Genomic DNA, 24,581 nt, shown 5'->3' on the forward strand with positions numbered 1-24,581 from the left:
TTTTGATATTAATTATATATGTTATCCCATATTATAAATATTATTATAATCAGAATGCTTTGATCTAACAGCATTGACTCCTTTTATCAGCATGGCTGAATGGGTAAGTAGGACTCAAGAAAGACTCAGAAGATAGACACACACACATTCATTCAAGCAGAAGTTAGAAGTCATCAAATTAGGCGGCACTTCATAACTACGTTATTATTATGGCTTTGCAGGTCTAAGAGTGTTAGCTTGATGGCATTAATTGTCCTAGTGAATGATCTTCCTGGATCAACACATTTTTAAAAAATATTTATTTATATAAGCACTGGGTACAGTCAGAAGCGTGGGAGGGTGAGAGAATTCACCAGAGCCAGAGCGGATAACAGAACAGGCAGACTGACGATGTACACTGCTGAGGGGAGCAGCGGGAGCGGCAGGAGAGGTTGCACCATGTGGGACCCTTGCAGGTGGCCGGGGATTGAACCGGTGCTGCAGAGGCTGTGGGCAGCTTTGCAGCCCAGCGCTCAACTGCTGCACCACTGGGGAGGCCCTGGATCAACACATTTTGCAATTGACTTTGTCAGTTTTATCATCAAGGAGAGGGTGTATTTTCCCATTTCTTGAATCTGAGGTGAACTTGTGACTTGTTTTGGGTCCCAGTGGGTAGTAGAAGAGATGATGAGTTAGTTATGAGTATAGGCTTTAAGACTTGATTCCCACATTAGCTTCTTTACCTTCACTATAGCCAGCCTGTACTACCTGAAGAATAAGCCCAGGAAAGTGTGAGCATGAAAAACCATCCTGCAAGCATGTGATCATCATATGTGCCCAGTAGAACTGAGATCCTAAGTATTTCCTACCTATCTAATTAACCAATTATGTGTATTAGTCAGATTCCATAGAAAAACAGAACATCTATCTGCCCATCCAACCATCCATCTGTCCGTCCATCCATCCATCCATCCATCCATCCATCCATCCATCCATCCTTCCATCCAACATCTATCTATCTCTAGAGAAAGTGTTGAAGGCAGAGATTTTAAGAAATTGGCAGCTGACAAGTCTGAAATCTGTAGGAAGTTCTGTAGGCTGAAATTTTAGGGTGAAGTTAACACCATGGTTTTGAATCCAGAAATCTGTAGGATGGGCCAGCAGATGGAAAACTCAAGCAATGTTTTTATGTTGCTGTCAGAAGATAGACACACACACACTTGTTCAAGCAGAAGTTAGAAGTCATCAAATTAAAAGTTTAGTCTTTGCACTTAAGGCCTTTAACTGATTGAATGAGACCCCCCCTCCCCACTCTATGGAGGGTAATCTGCTTTACTCAAAGTCTGCTAATGACATCTATAAAATGCCTTCATGGCAACATCCAGGCGTGTTTAATCAAATAAATGCATGGCACTACCTATCCGAGTTAACAAAGTTAACCATCTTAGCATGTACCTGAGAGCAATGATGAAAGTTTAAGTCTCTGCATTTGTTACATAACATTATAGGACAAAAGGTAATGGATAATCTAAGCCAAAATTCTTCCTTGCTTTTTCCTGAGCTAATTTGATCCTCACTAAAAGCCTAGTTCCCACTAACATGGTAGAGGACAGAGTTCAGTATCAAGTCAAGTCCCTACCAACACTTTACTAAATTAGAAACATTAAAATGAGTCAGGGTGGGAGCCAATCATTGGTTGTTATACTTTCAAGCAGAGGGGCTGGGCACCAAGAAAGTTGCCATTGTGCATTTCCAGCACAACATACAGGGTAGGAACTGCTAACTAGGTTTAGGTGCTATCTCCTTTGTAATTGCCTTTCTGAACATGAAAAATGACTATCTAGACTTACGTTTTTCATCTGCAGAACCTAATGCCTCTATTTTGTTTCTATTGTCCTCTACCAAAATCAGCTTCTGGGTCTCCCTGTTGGTATAGGGGTTAAAGTCTCAGCACTACCAAGCTATTGCCAGCCACTGCAGCATGAGTTTGATCACGGCCAGGGAGCTAACCCACATGGTGCAGCAGGCTTCTCCTGTCCCACCTGCTGCTCCTCTCAGCAGTGTATTTCAGTAAGATCCACCTGTCCTGTTCCCCACCCTATCTCTGGTGAATCCTCTCACACTCCTGCCCACCTCTTGACTACACCCCAGTTCTTCTATGCATAAATAAAGAAAAAGAAAACAAAATCAACTTCTAAGAAGGTTGAATTATCAGTCATTTACTACTTGATATAAACCACTGTTTTTCTATTTCAAGAAATATTTGCATCTACAAACCTTATCCCTAGTTATAGACTTATAGACTTTGTTTCTTGTAAATCATTATGAGACAATATGAAAAGGTGAAGGATACTTTTTTTTTCTTTTTTTTTTTACAGAGACAAGGGACAAGGCTTTCCTTGGACCTTGAAAATACCCTATTTCATGTCTAAATCAGAAAGGGCAAATACCCATTAGCAATCCAAGGCCATGGTGCAGTGCTCTCATCTGCTGCTTATGATTCAAACACTAATTTCTCTTTGGGAATCATTACCTTGAATTTCTATGGGAATGCTCAAAAGTCAACTTTCTTATGAAGCCTCTTCGGAATCACTTATTTTGAATTACTTAGGGATGCTCTTATAATCCTACTCAGTGCTGATTGTTCTGTCTTGAATTGTTGTTGTTAGTATCATGTCTGGTCAGTGGTGCCAGAATTGCCCTCTGGAGTTCAGATATGGTAAAGTTTTGAGTTTAAGGAACACAGTTGTCATTGAGAAGACAGTTTTGTACACAGGAAGTTGAAATGGAATCTGATGTGAATGAGGGTAGATATTGATTTGAATTTTATTACCTATTATAACAAAGTATTGCATCTCTGTTTTGGAGCTCACTATAGGAAAAGAAAGAATTCAATATTGTAAAGCTTTTTCTTCCTTTTTGTCACCCTAACCAATAACTCTTGTGAATTCAAAAACAACAACAACAACAACATCCTTTTCTCCTTTCAGTATATAGTGGAGATCAGTTGCTTTTGTTGGGACAAATAGCTGGTCCTTCTCAGTGAAACGTAAAGAAATTCCATCCAAGAGTCACTATGCTATTCAATCTTACTGGCCACAGAACTGGTTATATGACCCAAATCAGCCAATTCAAAATGTTTCTCTGGGAACTTCTTTTCCAAGGAAAGTGATGATAGTATATACCCTGGCAGTCAAGATGAGAAGAAACAAGCACTAGAACTCCCAGTGGCTATGGGTTTAGCCTCATGGAGAAACCTGGCATGAAAAAATGGAAGGTGTTATTCATAAAGAAAAATGGCAAGAGCAAGAGACCAGACAGAAACTGGTCTTTGGATTAATTATCTTGGATCAGCTGCTGAGCATGCTCTAGCTGTGGTCTTAGTATGAGTCGATGACTTCTCCATTCTGCCTAAGCTTGTTTCAATTGAGTTCCTCGGAAAAGAAAAAAATTGACTCATGCAAGGTCTAACCCATCAGTTTTTCTCCCAATCTGCCAATACCTGACTTTCCAACTGCCCACTTCACACCTTGAGTGTCAGAGGACATGCAAGCTTTTTAATCAAATATTGGATAATGATGAGTATTTTATATCATCAATTTTGCAAACTTTAGTTATATCAGTTCTTAGATTAAATGGTATATTACAAGGTCCATGATAGAGCATTATTGGCTCTTAAACTGTTTATGTAATAATGGAACATGAGTAAGAGAATTCTTGGATTTGATTTGTGACTCTCAAAAGAATTTGGCTTTTCAGCTTAGAAGACAAGTTCTGAAAGCAGAGAAGCAGACATATCAATATATTTGATTACTCAGCCACAGAGAAGAGAAAGCACAGGATATTCTTTTTTTTTAAGTAATTTGTGTTTTTCTTTTTTTTTTTAAGATTTATTTATTTATTTATACAAGCACTGGGTACAGTCAGAAGCACGGGAGGGTGAGAGAATTCACCAGAGCCAGAGGGGAGAACAGAGCAGGCAGACTGACGAAGTACACTGCTGAGGGGAGCAGTGGGCGGCAGGAGAGGTCTGCGTGCCATGTAGGACCCTCGCCCTGTGGCCGGGGATCAAACCGGTGCTGCAGAGGCTGCGGGCAGCTTTGCAGCCCAGCGCTCAACCACTGCGCCACTGGGGAGGACCCAGGACATTCTTATTCTATTCTGAGAAGAAGGGAAAAGAAGAACTTTAAAAAAATTGACAAGAAAATATATTTTTAAACAATGAGATAGAAGTCTCACAATTAAGTTTCTCTAGTATGACTGCTATACCTTTTTCTGAACCATGGAGTAATTTATAATAACTTAGATATCCTAATTTTAACATTAGATGTATTACATTCTAATTTAAGATGGCATAAATGTAGTTTATATAATTAAGAATTTATAATTTATTATGATTTTATACTAAAATGTAGTTTTTTAATCATTTCTGACATCACAAATTATTGAATTCTTATTGTTTGCTTAATTCTATTTCAGGTATGGTCATGTATAAAGAAATAAAAGACTTGGTTTTTGTTGCCATATTTCTCCCCTAGCATTGAGAAAACCAGGCATGGACTAAAATAGATAGGAGAATTCATAAAATAGATTAAATTAAGCTTCCAGGCTGGTTTAAATAGAGAAAGGCAAATAAACAAATTTGTTAGCTAGTATGTACTTTCTATCTATCTGCTATAATACTAACTAAAAATGTACCTTAAGTCATGATATATATAGTAATCCACTATTCATTGGGTAATTATTATGTGCCAGTCACAGTGTGATGCTGTGGGCATGTTAGGTAAGGGCGCTGAGTCCAGCAGGAAATTTAGGCACTGAGGGGTACCCATGTGTTTCAGAACAGATGAATAAATGTACATCAAAAACCCTTCAGTTTGCTCAGAACTAAGACTTCTAAAAATTATATTTGAATAATTATGACACAATGTGCAATATTTGAAAACTATTTTCTTGTTGAAATAGGTTAAGAAGTTGCTCCTGATTGCCTTTATTTTCATTGCCTTTCTATTATATTATCAGACCCAGTAGATCCTTTTATTCATCCAATTCTATTCTGGTCACTTCCAGATTGTCATCACCCAGCAAAACAGGCTGGGTCTTCCTGAGCGCTTCTTTTTGCTTCTCAGTTTGATTCTTTGTGCATTATTCATTTGCTTAACAGATTTTTCCTACTAAGGTGGTAGCAAGGTAATTTTCAGGACTGCCAACCTTGAAATAATAGCATGTTTTTAATCAGTAGAGTCCAAATTTAAGGTTTCAGTACTTTAATAGAATCTGTATCTGTGTGAGTGACTTAGCATTGTTAAGTCTTCTTATCCCATGTCTGGAAACAAGGTCTCACATGTGCAAAACTTGAGGGTACAGAAGAATGGGTCTGGGATTTAGAGTTAGATGTCCAGATTTAAATCCTTGTTCTGGTATAGACCAAGAACATCAATTCTTTTGACTGGGACTCAGGGAATCAGATTCGGTAAAGGAACTGTGGGCATGAGCTCCAGGTTCCTGACATTGGAACCCAAAGAGAAATTATTTCAATGACTGAAGGTGGGTTTTGAATCAAAGGGAGAGACTGAAGTGATAAATCACTATAGGGCTATAGGGCTCAGAAGATGCCAGTGGCTCCCAAGTGAAGATCATAGCAAGTGTCTGCAAACCAGCGAGGCAAGGATGTTCAAGAGACTTAGTAGGAAGAGGTACTTAGAGAGGTGGCTTGGTCGCTCTGTAAACAGAGACATCTTTTTAAAGGGTTGCTATAGCCTCACTCATTGGATTTGGGGACATTTATGAAGACTGAGATCTTGGGCAGGCCATTCTTGTCTCACTGTGCCTTTGATGTACAAAACAAAAGTTAATCTGTCTGCTTCCCCACTTCAAACTTTTCTTTCTTTTTTTTTTTAAAGATTTATTTATCTATGCATATGAGAACTGGGGTACAGGCCAGAGGTGTAGGGGGTGAGAGGATTCACCAGAGACAGAGGGGGGAGCAGAACAGGAGGATTGACTGAAATACACTGCTGAGGGGAGCAGCGGGTGAGAAAGGAGAGGTCTGCTGTGCCATGTGAGTAGCTTCCTGGCTGGGGATCCAACTCGATCTGCAGTGGCTGATGATAATTTGATAGTGCTCTGACTTAACCCCTTGCACCACCAGGGAGGCCCAGACCTCAAAAATTTCTATCACATAGTAGGACTTACATAAAAATAACCCTCACTTTAACATTTCTACATGGCTCTACCTTACACATCAGGGAGGCTTCCTGCACATGCAGCAGACTGATGAGATTCTCTCTGAAAATCCACAGAAAGACTCAGAATCTCCTCATGGTCTGACTGCTCACTGCTCACTGGTACGTTTCAACAAGCTGGGAACAGATTCTTGTTCCACAACGCTTTTGTTCTTTCAGGACTTTTCCTTTATGTTTCTTCCTTAAACTTTTCACCCTCATTAAATTAAGCTCCGGTTTTTGGCAAAACCCTGTTCCTGGGGGAATTCTTAAAAGGTCCCATGTTGAGTTAAAATAAAAGATTGCTTCTGCAAGTGGTAGCCAATCTTGTCTTTATTGAAAGACCTGGAGTCCATACAGCCTTACATAGCCCGGGATGCTTTGGTTTGATATCTGAAATTATCCTTTCATTGAAAACACCAGGGAGGCTGGATTGTAACTAGTAGGTCCTTTTAAATTTGTTTTACTTCTTGGATAGAAGCAGCTCATTATAAGTCTATTCCTTATCGTGCATTTGAAGGTAAGAGGGGGCGATCATGCCTTCCAAACCAAAGCCTTGCCTTTCCTTTCAATCATCTGAAGTTTCTGATGTTCTGTCCTATACCTGCACCTGCACTTGCCAGAGCTGAGAGAAGGGGCTGCCTCTTAAAGACACATATCCATTCTGATAACAATACCGCATGCTTTCAAACAAGCCCGTCTTAATATCTGTCCCTTTGGCCTTACTCCTTTTTTCTCTAGTGATCACGATTAAACCATTATATTGGCTAAGCTGATCTTGTGTTACTTATTGTGTCTTTGTAACACCCACACATCTTGTGGCAAGTGGACATTTCCAATGAATTGTTACTATAACAATCCTTTACTGGGTTATAAAGCCAGTGGCAATTTATACAACTGCTAAGAATTATAGGAAAACTAAAACTAACTCTCTTTGGAGTGCATTTGGAGCAATGCTGGGTTAGAGGCTGGCTATCTACGTGAGGGGCCTCCTTTTCTGACTGACTCCTTTGTTCCCCACTGGTATGAGACCCAAGTGTCTACTCAAATGTAAATTACCCTTTGTCCCTTCTGGAGACTCCAGCAGTATATTCCTGGAGCCATAGCTTGCATGGTGGTTGACAACACTGAGTCTAATCTATTCATACAAGTAGGCTTTAATACATTCATTCAAAAGTTCCTTGAGTATCGGTATATGCCTGAGTCAGTGCCAAGGATACAAGGAATAGCACCCTTATTCTAAAAGGAAAACGAAACTGATTTCTAATATAATGTGAAACTGGGGAGATGATATTAAATTTTTTTCAAAAGCCCTGAATACAGCACAGTATTCTGGAAGCAAGCTGTAGCCAGAGGTAAGAAATGTTTACATCAAAATTTCTGAGTGGTGTTTGGAGGGGTGGATAAGAGTTTGGGAGCTTGGAGCTGACTTGGGGCTTGGAGCTGATCTATGTCTGATAGCTAGGACTAAGCTGTCCAGCCCCAGATACACAGAGCAGAGATCCCCAAACTTGCATCTGGATATGAACCCCATAGGGATCTTGTTGATTCTGATTCTGTGGGGATGGTATGAGGTTGGAGATCCTGTCTTTTTAATAAATTGCTGGTAAGAAGACTGTTATCTAAAAATTCATCTTTAGTCCTTCTCTCTCTCTTTTAAAACATAAACATTTGGTATTCCAAACTTACAATAAAAACTTGCAAGAATAATACAAGAATTGCTGTATATTTTTGTTCAAATTCAAATTCAACAATTACTTATATTTTGCCCTAATTGCTTTATCATTCTCTCTCTGTCTCTGTCACTTTTTCACACACACACACACACACACACACACATGCACACTCACACACACACACACACAACTTTATTTCTGAGGTATTTGGAAGTAAGTTGGTAACCTTATGCCCTTCTATTCTTAAATTCTTCCCAAGAAAAATGATATTCTATTACATTGATCAAAATCAGGAAATTTAACATTAATTAATATATTATATAATACAAACAGTATTAAAAAATTTTAGTTGTTTCAGTAATGCCCTCTATGCAATTCTGCTCCATTCCCACAAGTCCAGGATTCCATCCAAGACCATACATTACATTTAGTTGTTGTGTCTCTTGAGTCTATGTAATCTGAACAATTGCTCATCTGTTTCTCTCTTGACCTTGACAGTTTTGAATAGTATAAGCAAGTTATTTTGTAGAATGCTCCTTAATTTAAAATTGTTGGATGTTTCCTCATAATTAGATTCAGGTTATGCATTATTGGCAGGAATACCACAGAGGTGATATTGCGTCCCAGGTCATGTTTTGAATAGCAAAAATCTAGTAAATGAAGACCTGGACATTGGTACTGGCAATCAATATCTCTCCCAAGGATTGTTTCCCTGCCAGGACCTTTGTGCTACCTAGTACTTTGCATGTCTGAAACTGGCTGGGACTGGCATGCTGGATCTTGGAAACTTTGAACAACAGACTTTATGTTAAACTAGTTCTTTCCACTTCCAGACTGGCCTTTGCATTTTCCCCATATGTTGTATATCCTTTCTCAGGTCACCCACCTCTGGCTACTTTTTATGTGACTGGCAGTCTGAATCTAGGCTGTTATCAGAATGGGAATGTGGAGAAGACAATGATAGACTCACTGCTAGTCCAGCTGCATTTTCCTAATGGCTGTTTCCCCAAGGCTCTCTTTTCTGCTATTCCCTATTCCTGATATTCTCTTTACCTTGAATGTCTTCTCACATACACCCCACCACCATCACTCATTTCTCTATGAAGCGCTTCCCCTCCCCAAGTCACCCACAAGTAATTCACATGCTAAATTTTGAACAGTTCTATATAGATTTCAAAATCCAGAAGGCCAGTCCTGATGAAGTCTATAGTATTGAGTAGATCTGACTGCAGGACAAGCAGAAGCACAGCTGGGAGAAGGCAGTGTGTAAGGTTTAAAAACAAAGGCTCCCATGTCTGACTAATCAATTCATATATTTTTCTGCTATGGAATGCACTAAGATTTAGCCTCTATGACTATCAGTTTCTTCCTATGTAAAATGGGACTCATACTACCACCCACCTCATAGAGTTTTTGAGAAGAATAAATGAGAAAATGCAAGTCACTTGTTTGCAGATTGTCTTATTTAATAAATATTGTTAGGATGGGACTTGCAGAAACTGACAAGTTCCCTATTTCAGCTTTGAATTCCCCCACCTGAGGACAGGGTTGGTATCAGAGACTGGGGTAGTCTTGAACTTGCAGAGAGTGACAAAGGGGCCCTAACTGCACAGATCAGGGATATCCAGGCTTGGGTAAATAAACCGATCCTTATGAAACTGTCAAAACCTCAGTTGCAAGGTGATCAGAGGTAGACAGGGCAGATTCCTGGGCTCGAGTGCTTGTGTGTCTTCAGGAACAGAAATACAGGGACAATAGAAGCAATATTTCAACATGATTTTTATGAGAATCACTGATAACTGTGTCAATCTATTGTGAGAATAAACTTCCAGACGTGCCTAAGGAGAAGTGCAAAGGAAAAACAATTGTGACCAAAACCTGGATTCTTTTGTCACAGGCATTTTCTCTACAAGTCACCCAAAGGCATTTTGTAAAATAGCAGCAGCTTCTGAAAGGGAGACGTGTTAATAGGATACGGTTTGGGTGTCATCAGCTCATTCCCAGAATGGGTTTAGCAGCAAGACAGACATCAAAATGGAGACTTGAGATGAATTCACTCACATGTTGGCACTTGATGGAGAAAAGGAGAAAATCAAATGTTTTAGTGGCCTGGATCCTACAACTCTTGACGTGAACATTTTTAGCTCCATTTAGCTCTCTCAAACTAATGGGGTTATAAAATCATTCTGCAAGAATGACACCATTAGTGGATACAGTTCTGTTCTGCCTTGAAGCTTGAAAGTGTAGCAATTAGCAAATATTTACTGAGTGTCTACTATATGCCAACACTGCGCTAGACATGAAAGGCGATTGGATCTGTGTATAAAATGAGTTCCTGTGTTAACCACACTAGAAGCCCCCAGAGAGGAATACCTGTGTTAAGTGATTCCAAGTCACTATTTTATTTTGTCCAAGTTAGTCCTCATTTTATAAGTGAAAAAACGGAGGCTCAAAGAAGTAAAACAACTTGCCCCAGGTCATACGCAGCACAGTTGAGCTACTTGGCGGAGAAGATACTGCACTCAAAGAAACCAGAGGGTTCAAAACAGTGGCGATTAATGGGGAACAAAGCGATTCTTTCAGTTAGGAGTCAGCCCATTTAACAGATGGAGAAACTAAGCCTGGCAAGTGTGCTACAGTGACCGAGGAAAGTTTATTTTTTTAGGCGAGGAACTCTGGTACTTTCATGCCCGGTACGGCCTTATTCAAATTAACCCTCGGCTCCGTTGTGATTGATTGATGTGCAGGACAAGCTGTGTACTTTCTGGACGTCTGTGTCCTGCACAGATGGTGTCTGGTGTATTTAGTGTGACTTCCCTCAGCTGCAGCGTGGAGGAGGCCAATGTCATCACTCATTCCTGGTGGCCCACCTCCTGCCAGGGTTCCACGAGGTGCTGCAAGCAAAGCCGCCAAACACTGGCAGAGAAAGACGGTCTGCATCACTGTAATGTGGATGGAAAGTCTTTAAGGATGGGAAACAGACTGCTGGGAGATTGATGTGTGCCGTCCGCCCCTGCACAGGGAGGGACCGCCACCCTGCTGTTGCTCTCTCCTCTCTGTCTCTGATGAGTGTAGCGTGGCTGTCTGGGGCGGCATTGAAGGAGTGCATCTGGGTTGATTCAGTGAGGGGCATGGCTCTGAGATGGAACATGTCTGTCCAGCAGGGACGAAGAGGCATGCTGAGGCTTGGTGGTGGAGACATGCTGCTGCCCAAGGAATTCATCACTGAGCATCTTGTTCCCATTCCCTCGGAGAAGAAAGAGGAGGCAAAACACTAAGCACCAGACAAAGAGAGTTAATCTGTGTCCAGAGCATTTTGAAATAATAAAATCAGAGCAGGCTCACTGGATACCATCCATTTCCATTTCACGCTCTCAGATCCTGAAGACAGACCGATGAGTTTGGCAGGCAGGGTTCTTTCTGTCTTTCCTCGGCTGGCTGTCTAACTCAGTTTTTCCTCCTAGAATGGTAAGAAGGAGTCTAAGGGGCCTGGAGGTTTGACTTAGGAAGCTCTGACTTAGGGCATCCACATTCTGCCAGTGACCTGGTGAAGACACAGAGGACAGTCCAGTTTCTCTCCTCCATCTGTCTTGATTGTACTCACGCAGAGGGGTGGAAGGTCATCCTCTCTGAGGTCAGTGCCTCTCAGAGCTATTGGTTCTATAATTCCCCGGATCATGATGGAGGGGAGTGGGGGAAGTCTGACTCATGTGCCAGTGACTCAGGTCCAGCTCAGGCACTGCTGCCTTGGTGCCCAGTCCTGTCTCAAGTCCCAGAGTAGGCTCCTTCCGGTGCACTCAAGTTCTCTGATCTTCAGAGACCAAGGGAAAAGGCAGGTCACTGATAGCCTGGTTACTTCACAGAATCCAGCCATAGCCCAAGGAGAAATGGAACAGCAAGAAAAAAAAATGAGATCCAAATCCTCCTTAATCAAAGTATTTGAAAGGACCTGACATGTAGTCATTATGCTCCAAATTTATTACTACAACAGCACGGGGGTAATACTAATGGAATTGCAGTCCACAGACACAGTACACTATTTATGAAAACGGGGTTCTGTGCACAAGGAGAATACAATGGGGCCTGAGTGTGGCAAAGGACTATGAGGTTTTAGGGTTTGCTGCTGTTTCATCATCATCAGACCCGGAGCAATAGTAATAGCAGCAGCCTTAGGGGAAGGTCACTCCTTCCAGATATTGAGGGATGTCAGGTCTTTCAGCAGGCATTGCTGTCTCTGGCCTCCAAAGGCCATATTATACATATTTAAGATGTCTATCAAAAGGCATTGTCGCATTTAGGAAAGGGATGGGGGAAGTAGTCATCATTATGAATCACTGAGGAACTGCCCTGGGCCCAGAAGTACACATTTGGTTGTGTTTGATTTTCATACTATTTCCACCATCTCAGTTTGGCAATTGATGCAATTTTAGCTCATTGGTGTTAGCTAATTTTCACCCAAAACATACAACTTGCAATTAGAAAGATATTTGAATTCTGGATTGTCTAACTTCAAAGTGTATGTATTTATCTTCCCTCCACAGATCATGTAGCAACTTCAGTTGATGATTTTAGGATCTCCTTTCCATGAGTGATGTAAGAGTTCTTAAGAAATCCTCCAGCCTTTTACTTGTACTACAGTCTGGGACTGGAAATCCTGTCCTTCAAATTTCCTTATCTGCTAGGTTTCTCTCTATATGAATGACAAGATCAGTCAGTTACTTCATTAAACAATTGTTTATTGATACCTATTGTTTGCCTTGTACAGTGCTAAGTGCTTGCATTATCATGCAAAAAAAGACAAAGTCCTATTCTGGTAGAAGTAAATTTTAAAAGCATAAACACAGTACAACAAAATAAATAATTGCAGCATGAAAGTTATGTTTCTTGAGAAGTGCTATTAATGGGGATGGAAAAACAACTTTAACTGTGCTTGTGAAGTGAAGTCAAGGCCTGTAGGATGAGGAGCAAATAAGTGGTTACAAACCATAAGAGAAACTAGGTAGAAAGAACAGCCAGTGCAAAGGTCCTGAGGTGGGAATGATCTTTCAGCCATCTAAAAAGACCCAAGATGTTGGGCAGAATGAACCCCTCTAAAGGAAGTAGATGTGAGTCAGACAGGGCCTTCTTGACTATGCTGTGGAGTCTGGAGCTTGTGGTTATAAGTACAATAAAAGCAATTAAGGGATTTATAGCTGGAAAGTGATATGAGCTGATCTAGTTTTATAATTCCATTTTTAATAGAGAAACCTGTTGATGGTCCAAAGTTAAAAAAAAAGTTCTTACGGTGAAGGATTCTTCTTCTTCCCAAACCTGCCCTTTTTTCTACCAGATTATGAACCCTCTGGATATATTTTATGCACATTTAAGATGTATATGTATTGAAATATGTATATATACATGTATATATGTCTTCAAGAGATATATACTGAAGTCAGTTAATTAGAAATAATTTTACAATTATAAAATATATTAAATTACCACACAATTCATAACATTCTGTAAGTTGCCCCCCTTTTTTTTGTTTTTTGTTCTCACTGTATATCTCAAAGATCATCCTATCTTGCTATATAGAACCAAGTCATTCTTTGAACAGGATAGCTTAGTGGTTAAGAACAGATTCTGAAGGTGGACTGCCTTCATCAGATCTATCTATATGTCCTTGGACAGTTTGCTTAGCCTTTCTGCACCTTGATTGCCTCATCTTGGGAAAGGACATAGTGACAGCACCCACCTCAGAGGATTAAATCAGTGAATCAGTATAAAGCATCTAGAACAGTAAGTGGCACCTGTGGTATAAATAGGCTCTGTTGATAGTTACTTAGGTCATTCCTAGTGTTTGTTCTTATAGATGTGACAATGAATATCCTTGAATATATGTCACTTCATTCGCATGTTTACATTTATATAATAACTACCTAGAAATAGAATTGTTGGGTCAAGGATAGGTATCTTTGTAATTTTAATAGATATTGTCAAATTCCTCTTCACAGAAGATTTTTCAATTTACAAGTTCACCCACAATGTATATCATCAAACTGTTTTATATTTGCTAACCTGATAGGTAAGCAATAATGATATGTTTGTAAATTGTTTTCTATTTCCCTTAATTTGATTGAGCCCGAGCATCCTTTTTATATGAAGTTACTGCATTTCTTTTTTGGTAAGCTCCTCTGCTCAGGCTCTTTGCCCATCTTCTTTTGTGTTGTTAATCTTTTGCTATTCAACTGTATTCTGGAGTTGGTGAGTATGTGGGTTCTGGAGGAAACTGACTATAACCATGGTTCTGTCTCTGACTAGTTGTGTGATAGTGAGCTGGTTAATTCATCTCTCTGTGCCTCGATTTTTTCTGGCAAACACTGGCTTTGTTGTTGGGGTTCAATAAGTTATGAGATACTGTATATAGAAAAATGACAATGATCAGAACTCATAGGGTACTACAACTACAGCTGACCCAGACCAGGGAGCCCAACCATAACCTCTGTAGCAATCAGACTTCTATCATCAGACTTAATCAATAACAGCCAGCTTCCCTGGCTTTTGGTCCCATTTCCAACTTGGGACCAGTCTGAGAAAGCAAAATGTGTTCCCCTCAACAGTCACACAGAGTGTCCCACTTCTAGCTGATCCATCTCTAGTTGCTCCATTCCACGAGCCTCCAACTGGAGCATACTTGATGCTGTCTCTTTTCTCCTCTATAAAAGTTTTCCCAATCCTCTGCCTGCTTTTGAGTCTCTGCCAAAGTAAGTGATGGTGACTGACTCCCTTGCCATAGTAAGCTCTGAATAAAATGTTTTTTCTCATTTGGGTGGTCTTAATTTATTTCCACAACTAGTATATGCATGATGCTAAGAAAAGAGCTTGGTATACAGTCAATGCAGTAAATGTCCCAATAGCATAGGTTGTAGTTAATATCTGTCTGTGATAAGTAACATCATGAATAATTATCTCCAATTGGTCTCTCCCCCTAGAATGCAAGCTCCTCAAGGGAAAAGACCACCATTAATATCTTTTAAAATTCAGGGCCCAAAATAATGCCTCAAATAGAGTGTACCGTGAGGATTGAAGAACTGTATGAATCATGTCTAATTCAATAGTTCAGAGGGTAGGAATTATACTACATTTTATTATTATTTTTCTTTGTTCAATCTTTTTTTAATATTTTATTTTATATAATTCTTACATCATTTTTTATCTGTGCACAATGTATGCATTTTCATTATGGTTATATTCCCCATACAATTGCACCCCCCCTTATTTTGACTCTAGTCCTTCCTCTCCCCACCCCTCCCTCATCCCTCACCCCCGTAGTGTGTCTCTGGTTTATAGTTGCTTGTTGATTTTGATTTTTACTTTGTATTGATTAGTCTTTCCTGGTCTCTTATTTAAGTTTTCTAAATTCCTGCTATGAGTGAGACCATCCAGTATTTTTCTTTTTCTTTCTGACTTATTTCACTGAGCATGATCCCTTCTAGCTCCATCCATGTTGCTGCAAACTGCATGTGTTTATCTTTTTTGATTGCTGAGTAATATTCCATGGTGTATATGTACCACATCTTCTTCTTTTTTTTTTTTTTTAAATAAATTTTATTGTTATATTCCCCATACAATTGCAGCCCCCCCATTCTGACCCCAATCCCTCCCCTCCCGCCCCCCTAAAAGTGTCTCTGGTTCATAGTTTTTTGTTGATTTTGATTTTCACTATCTTATAGTTATTCATTTTCCTGGTCCCTTATTTAAGTTTTCTAGATTCCTGCTATGAGTGAGACCATCCGGTATTTTTCTTTTTCTTTTTGGCTTATTTCGCTGAGCATGATCCCTTCCAGCGCCATCCATGTTGCTGCAAATTGCATGTGTTTATCTTTTTTGAATGCTGAGTAATATTCCATGGTATATATGTACCACATCTTCTTGATCCAGTCATCTATTTTTGGGCATTTGGGTTTCCATAGCTTAGCTATTATAAATAGTGCTGCTATAAACATAGGGGTGCAGGTGCCCTTTGGAATTAATGTTTCTGAATCATTTGGGTAAATACCTAGGAGTGGAACTGCTGGAGCATATGGAAGCTCTTTGTTTAGTAGGTCAAGAAATCTCCACACAGCTCTCCATAGTGGTTGGACCAGTTTTCACTCCCACCAGCAGTGCAGGAGAGTTCCTTTTTCTCCACAACCTCGCCAACATTTGTTGTTGCTAGTTTTTTTAATATGTGCCTTTCTATACTGCATTTTAAAGCTGTAAACCCAAACATCAACCACATAGAGAGTTAGAGTTGGGGCCAATGGCTTCATTTACACCAGAGTAGGGACAAACATAGATGAAAAGAATTGAAAGACAGTATTGTAAATTTATATGTTGAGCTCTGTGACCTCTGGCAAATCTGAAAACTACTCTAATTTCCTCCCATGTAAATGGAGGATAATACTACAGTGACTGGGAGGAATGGACGAGACTATTGAGCAAAAAAGTCCCAAATAAGGTGGCAGGACAGGCCCCTTGTTTAGTAAGAAGGACAGTAACCTATTACATGAATGCAAATTTGTGATGAATAGTTAATTCATCTGTATTCCTGTGATACCTGACTCAACCAAATACATTTCTATATACAAACTCACTTGATAACTACAATATATTGTTGAGGCAGGTGGGGCCAGAATTGTCATTCCCATTTAACAGGTTAAAAAACAGAGGCTCTAAATGATGGAAGGAGTCACTTAAGGAAGTGTCAACACAAGGCTAGAGTTTACAGATGAAGTCAAGTGTTAAGCTCAGTCTCTTGATTCCAAATTCTATATTTAGTCCACTAAACTCTGTTGTGTTGTAGCATATCTTTGCATTTTTGTACCTCTTCTAGAGAATAAAATGATGGAAAGTGACAGTGTTCCCAAGAACCTCTTGGAGAAAAATCTAAAGGCCAATGTGCCAGGAGCTATGTGTCTCTGTGCCTCCGAAGCTACTTCCATAGGGTCTGAATCAGTCGAGTAGGAAGAGGTTTGCAGAGCCCATCTGTGCCCACTCGTAGCCACTTTTAGCTCCCTGCCCATTAGCTTCATTTGTGCTCATTGCTCTATTTGCCCCCAGGCCCTTGGCCACTGCAAGAAACAGCAGCTGTGGCCATCAAGTTCATGTCACTAATTAAATGGAATTTATGTTTCAAATTTGGAAGTGGAAACCTTCTTGCCAAGCACAACAGCTATCTGAAATCAAACAATTGAACTCACCGAGTTCTAAAAGACCCATCTTTGGCCACCCATGCCATTCCATTCCAATCAACATTTATTGATCATGTGCTGTGTGCCAAGGATCCAAAAACTAGATATCTTTGCTGAATTACCCCCAAAACTATTTCTTGGCCCACAAAATGTAAGGCCAAGTGCTGTGCTTATGCATGGTAAGTATAATGAGAAAGGGCTGGGGACATTTAGAATGCAGAGACAATGGAACCCAATCTACAGTTTGGTGCTTTTTGGGGTATGACAATACTAGAAGTGTTGGGGGAGTTGAAGAGTGACCACCAAGTTCCTTACTTGCCATTTGTGTGTTAAGAACTTTACCAAGAATGCAGCTCATGACACCTTAATGACACAGTTTCTCTTGCCTTTGAACCTCTGAGGACCATTACTGCTGGGGAAACTAAGTTGTAGAGAACTCAAGATTCTGAAATTCAGTCACTGCTCTCTTACCATCACATCGCTCTCTTGAGCCAGAGCTCAGTCTGGCTTTTTGTGTTGTTGCTACAGCTGTTACAGAGCAACCCCTCTATAAAACAGTTTGCCTGACTGTGGGTCCTCACCTGCACACTTAAAGGGGACTTATTAATGCTAAACTGCACACACACACACACAAAAGGTTGATAAAAGATTTATTTACAATGGAAGGGGAAATGGGAAATGAATAACTCAGGGAGATAAGTTCGTAAATGCATCCTACCCATTCCACTGACTTGGAATCCCAATGAAATCTGAGCTGGAGAGAAAAATGAGCACGCTGCGTGGCCGAGAGAGCAACGTCCCACTTCTCTCCAGCCACATGGCTAGTTAAATACTCAAACAGAGAACATAGCTGCTTAACTCTGCCCTCATGTCCTTGCAACCTTCTGTTTGGTGATCATGGGATTTGTAGTTCCCAGTGTCTTGATGGAGTGGAGATGGAGTCCACAAAGCCTGCATGGAGTTTGCTCAGGACATCCTTTCCTCCTAACACTTCCTTTCTCCTTCCCATGCTATTCTGCCTGCAGTTTGTTGGAATCATCTATTTTAGCCCTTGATCCCATGTAACTGTCAGTCTCCTCAATGAAATGCTCACTGGTAAAGATAAATTTGTTTCGTTGGGTGTGTACACTCTACTACAAGCTTTATAAGGTTACCATGGGGTGAGGGAGTAAATTGGGGATCACCTCCTCTCTCACCATCCTCAGGGGGTGTGGTGCTGCTCCTCGATGTCTGCTTTTATGAATATCTGCAGGGCTTTAAATAGAATCCTGTGGGAATAACTCCTTTTAAAGGCAAGTTGAAAGCATTTGACTCAGCCAGGACCCAGTATGCATCAAAGGTTGTGTCTGCTCAGCAGGGGGCATCCTTTAGTTCTGCTCTGGTCAGAACAGAGCACGCATGTCCTTTCACTAAGTGGTTGTTAAAAGCTTCATTTTTGAAAGAGTAGGGGCAAAAAGAATATAAAGAAGAAATGAGTCTGGAAGTGTTCTTTAGGGATTGTCATTTTAAGATGATGAGAGTGCTTTCCTAAAATGATGGGAATCTAAGGACAAGGAGGAGGTAAGTTTGGTAATTGTGTTAGTTAGGGATCTCAACTAATTAGTTAAATAGTAGCTGTATGTACACACACACACACACACACACACTGAGTTATTTGTAAAACAGGTAGTATATATAACTTTACCAAGAATGCACCCCTCATATTTTAATGATTCAGCTTCTGCTGGCCTTTGAACCCCTGAGGACCATTCCCAGTGGGGAAACTGAGCCATAGAGAACTCAGAGACAGTGGCACTCAAACGGCCTGTAATCTGTACATGCACACAATGCAATTTGTAATATCAGTAATGCATATTAGTTATATTTGCACTTGAGAGTTAATGCATACAGTACTATATTATTATTATTACTTATTGTGAGGAATTGACTCCTGCAGTTATGGAGACTAAGTCCTATGATCTGCCATTTGCAAACTAGAGACCCAGGAAAACCAATGGTAAAATTCCTGAACAAGACTGAAGATCTGAGAACTAGGAGTGATGATGGTATAGCATCCAGTCCAAGAGCTGGAGAAGATAAAATGTTTCCACTCAAGCAGTGAGGCAGGAAGAAAAAGGATTGGATACCTCCTTCCTCAGCTTCTTATTCCATCCAGGTTCTGAGTGCATTGGATGTGCTGCCCACTCTGGGGAGGGCCATTCACATCAACTGAGTTTGCAGATTCAAGTGCCAACTCACCCACAACATCCTTGAAGATACACCCAGAACTAATGTTTAATATGCACACACCATGGCCCTGCCAAGTTGATACATAAAATTGACTATTACAATAACTATTATTCTCTCAATACTCTCTCTAAAGAAAAAGAACTTGATGAATATCCTTGTTCTTGCTATTCTTAGTTATGTAACTGAGTCGGAAACTTGGCATTTCTGACCCTCAGTACTGTAATCTATTAAGTGAAAATAACTGTGGATACTGCATAGGTTTACTGAATGGACTGAATATGAAGTGTCATATAAAGAAACCAAGAATAAGGCCTGAAACACGGTAACCTTCAGTTAAGGCTAGCTACTCATCATTATCACCATCGATATCATCAGCATTATCATTACCTTCATCATCATTATCACCACCAACACCATCATCACCATCACTATCACCATCAATATCATCAGCAGCACCATCACCATCATCAACATCACTGCCACCACCACTGCATTCATCATTTTTATTTGTTTCATGAATATGCATTTAGGTTTTATTAGATATTAGTCACTGGGTTTGATTCTATCTGGATATAAAAATGAATCCAAAGTGATTCCCACACGCATGAAAGTTCATATCTAAAAGAAAAGATGAGAAACATACAAAAATAACATTAGTACAAGATAAAAAGAGAGAGTGCAACAAGAAATAGATACATGCAATGAGAGACCAAGGTAGGAAAAGTTGAATTCCAGCAGGCAGTCAGATAGAAGGTGAGTATGTCAGGGGAAAGTTTGATGGAAAAGGAGTGTTTGGTCTGGGTCTTGTTGGATAGACAGGATTTGATGTTGCAAGGGAAAATGTCATTCCTTGAAGAGAAAACAGCATGATCTAAACCATAGAAACCAGAACAAATTGAAGGAAGATCAAATAATTCAGTGTGGATAGAGCACAGGATGATTAAGAAGGAATAAATAGTGGGACAGAAAAGAAAGGCAGATTGAACACAAATTACAGAAATACCCTAATGATTTTGAATAATCATATGTTCATCAAAGACCTCAGCATTTATAGACACTCAGAATGCTGGAGCTGGAGCCCATCAGTCCATTCTCCTCTCTCGTTTCTGGGAAAAAGCTGTGCCTGATTCCCTTGGTTGTGAAGCCAGGGATGTCCCCTGAGGGAGGTTAAGCTCAAGGCTCTCAGGCACTTTTTTGCACATCTCAGGGGCTGCTGGGAAGACATCATCCAGTCTTCTTTGCTGAGATGTACAGTCATATTCCAATTAGATATCCAATCACTCAGCTTCTCCTTTCTCTTCTTCTTTTGTTTGCTTTTCATAGGACTTTATGTCTGTGAAGAAAATCAATGTGCTTCCATTTTCTTTTAGAATGGGCAGTGAAATGGGGAAGGAAAATCAAGATTTTTTTTGCATTCCTTTGATGTGACAGTCCCTACCTCCCAGGCTTTTTTGTATTAAACTTCATTTAATTCTCATGAATTCTCAAAGTGGACATATATCCCAGTTTTTGCAGATGATGAAACTGGAGTTCACAAAGATGAACTTCTTAACTGTATCATGGTCCTTTAGTCAACACTTGGTAGAAGACAGATTTTCAGAGAGCCCTTTCCATTTGAAAGTCTATAACCAGGGTCATTGAGGAGTTATTAGATTTTTCAAAATATTTGAAATGGACTATCTAATTGCCCAAAGACAGCCCCAGTGGGAGGAGGACAATATTTCTTTGTCATTTTTCCAAGCCATAGATCTTCAACAACTTTACTTGGGGCAATAATTATATTTGATTTGTTTATCATTACATATTTAGTACCTAGCATGTACCCAGTGAATATTAATTGATTGATGGAATCTTGGTCTCAATCCAGTTTCCAGAGCCACAGAAGGCAATGTGGTATACTGGTGAGTGTAGTGGCTATGGGACAATGGTCAGTGCTTTAAGATCTAACTTTGCAATTTATCATGTGCACTTGAACATATTTTAACTGCTCAGAGCCTTGATAGCTGTTTCCATTTAAGTAAAAATACCTATACTTCTTGTATCTGTTGCCCCAAATTGTAATAGTGAGGGTTAAAATGAAGTAAATCTGATGAGATCAAGCACATTCAGGGTGGTATGACCATGAAGTAATTCTATTCAAGAAATATTTTCCAAGCTCCCTTGCTTTGTACAGGATCAGGTCCCAAGCATGGACAGTGATTACACATGATTGGACCTGTGAAGAAAACTATTTTTATACAAATAAAAATCAAGGGATTGCTATTATACACAGGGAATCATCAACCTAATATCAAGAAAATCTCACCCTCATGACCTGACAGAGTTCCCTACTGGAATTTTTTTACTCCCCGTTGAAAAATTGAACACATTCTTTTTCTCATGACATTTCATCTAAATCAAGTTGTCAGGAAGGTGTAATTTCTTCTAGGTGTGCGTATGAAAATAGATAGGCTGCCTTTTCCTTGGGGTCATTAGCACTTACCTATTTTCTGGATCCCTGGTTTGCTGAAAGCAACAATGATGACATTCACAACCAGAATGACTGGCTGCATGTGTTCCCTGGCATAGCACAGCTTTATCCCTCTTCCCTTGGTGTCCCTAGAAACTATTCTTGGCACACAGCATGATTTTTCTTCTGAACATGCCCAGATTCTCATTTTTAAGGTGTATATTAAGGCGCATTTAAGGTTGGGACACATCTTGATATCAATGCTATGCACAAATTTAGTGATTATATATACTACAGTTCAAAGCTTCAAAATTAGAGGAGAACTTAGTAGTCATTGTGTTCAACTCTTTCATTTTATGGAATATGAAACCTAGATCCATCCATGTCCGTCATCTATTCATCTGTCCATCATCCATTCATTCATTTATTTAGTCATTAATTAAACCCATGTTTCATGAGTCTTTATGATACACCAGACATTGGGAATAAAACATTGAATGGATTAGAGAAGGTCTCAATCCTCAGACAATTTGATAATTATCATTACAACATCAACAACAGCAATTACAATGATATAGCAATCTCCTAGTGAGGACTTCAGATGGCCCAGAGAAGAGCTTTTCCAAGCATGATTTTATTTGATTTTCATAAGCATATATGAGATAGGAATTATTATTATTATTACTATTATTATTACAGTTTACATTTTATAGATGGGGAACTCAAAGCTCAGAGAGAGTAACATGCCAAAGATCATGTCTTTAGCAATAGAATTAACATTGCAATACTACTTTAACTCCAAACTTACAGTTTCTATGTTATCAAATGAAGTCCAAAGGTCTAGGGAAGTAGAATGATAACCCATGAGATCTTAGAACCGTTTATTACAAGAGTCAGTCCCTTCTGCATCAAATAAATATGTGTGTAAATATGAGTATGTGTTCATGCTCATGAGTATATTTTCATTAAACAATGCCCTTCTCAATTAATAATTTTAAAAGAATGGTAATTATCTTATTTTTCTTTTACGTAACCTGTTTGGCTAGTCAAAGTGTTTCTTTGAGTGTGAAGAGTGAGGAGTAAATTTTGAAATATTTAAACTTCTTAAAATCAGAAAACCAAAATATAAAGTTTCTTAATATCTGCAGAGAAATCAGGTCGGAGTAGAAAGTTCTTTTAGGACTGGTAAAGGTCACATATGATGCCGCCCTGGAAAAATGATTCCCCTTTATATTTCAGCCCCATCAATATCTAGGTAATCATATGGCAAATCATTTAACTCATCAACTCACAATCACCTAGGAAAAAAAAAGGTACTCTTAAAAAATAACTCATCTAGGGCCTCCCCGGTGGTGCAGCGGTTGAGCGCTTGGTTGCGAAGCTGCCTGCAGCCTCTGCAGCGCTGGTTCGATACCCGGCTGCTACCCAGCCACTGGAGGAGGGTCCCACATGGCGCGCAGACCTCTCCTGCCGCCCGCTGCTCCCCTCAGCAGTGTACTTTGGTCCTTCTGCCTGCTCTGCTCCCCGCTCTGGCTCTGGTGGATTCTCTCACCCTCCTGCGTTTCTGACTGTACCCAGTGCTTGTATAAATAAAAAAATCTTAAAAAACAAAACAAAACAAAACACCTCATCTAGGGCACTAGTTCTCAAACTTGAATGTGCATATGCATCACCAGGATTTTGTTAGATGCAGAGTTTCACTTAGGAGGTTCAAGGTAGGATCTGAAATTCTGAGAAGCTGCCAGATGATGCTGATGCAACTCGCCCACACATTTCCACTTTGTTAAGTGAGGTTTTCAGACCAATATGGAGTCCTGTTATGACTCTTAGTTAAAGTGGGAAATGATATTTCTTAATCTCAAATAGTTTTTTTTTTATTGTGTTGAAATGAGATTTTTAACTGTAGACTTAAAGGGCATGATCCTGAATGTGAGTTGAAAGAGTGATCCTTTTCAAGATGATCCCCAAAACACAGTTGTTATGAGTAGATCAGAAGTGCACTTGAAGTGGCATTTCAGAAAGAAGTCTAGATGATAGCCTAATCACTGCAGATTCCAAGTACAGCATGGGACATGTGAAAAAGAATTCTATCATGCACCTCATTGCAAAGAAAAAGACAATTAAATTGGCCATAGCAAGTCATGAAAATGACCTTGACAAACTGTAGTAAAACGCAAAATGAAGAGGGGCCAAGTAGACTGTTTAAAGCCCAGAGGCCAAAATAGAAATATAAGATGTGATAAGACTCGGGAGTATCAATAGAAAGATCTAAAGGACATACCGACTCACAAGTTACAGATGAATTAGCAATAAAATGCTACAGGAGGATAGAAGTAAAAGTAGTGGGATATTGTAAAAGTTTAAAGTAATCTTTACATAAGAGTTTGCACTATACTACCAGGATTTTACATGTTGCATTTTAAGAGGGATATAGAAAAATTGGAGAAAATTTAAGAAGCAGCAACTTCACGAATCTTTGGGTCAGAGATATTTCCTTCATCCCTGGAGAGCCTTCATTCAGCTCTACCCTCTTTGCTCAGATGGTTTATTCCCTTCCTCTTGTTTTTACAACCTTACATAAAACTGAGCTGCAGAAAAGCACCTATCCAACAGGCCTGCAGTTAAACTTGTTGATATACCAGTGAAATGAGTCATCTGAAATTTCAGTTATATAAACTAAGTTTCCTATTTCAACAACACAGAGAATTTGAGATGTAATATGTTGAGTTTACTAAAAAATAATATGAATATTTGTAGAAGTTCCACATTACTACAGAGACTCACAAAATTGGTCCAATGTCTCTAACAGAATGAG

Source organism: Talpa europaea (genome assembly GCF_964194135.1).
Source record: "Talpa europaea genome assembly, chromosome: 12".
NCBI classification, from domain to species: domain Eukaryota; kingdom Metazoa; phylum Chordata; class Mammalia; order Eulipotyphla; family Talpidae; genus Talpa; species Talpa europaea.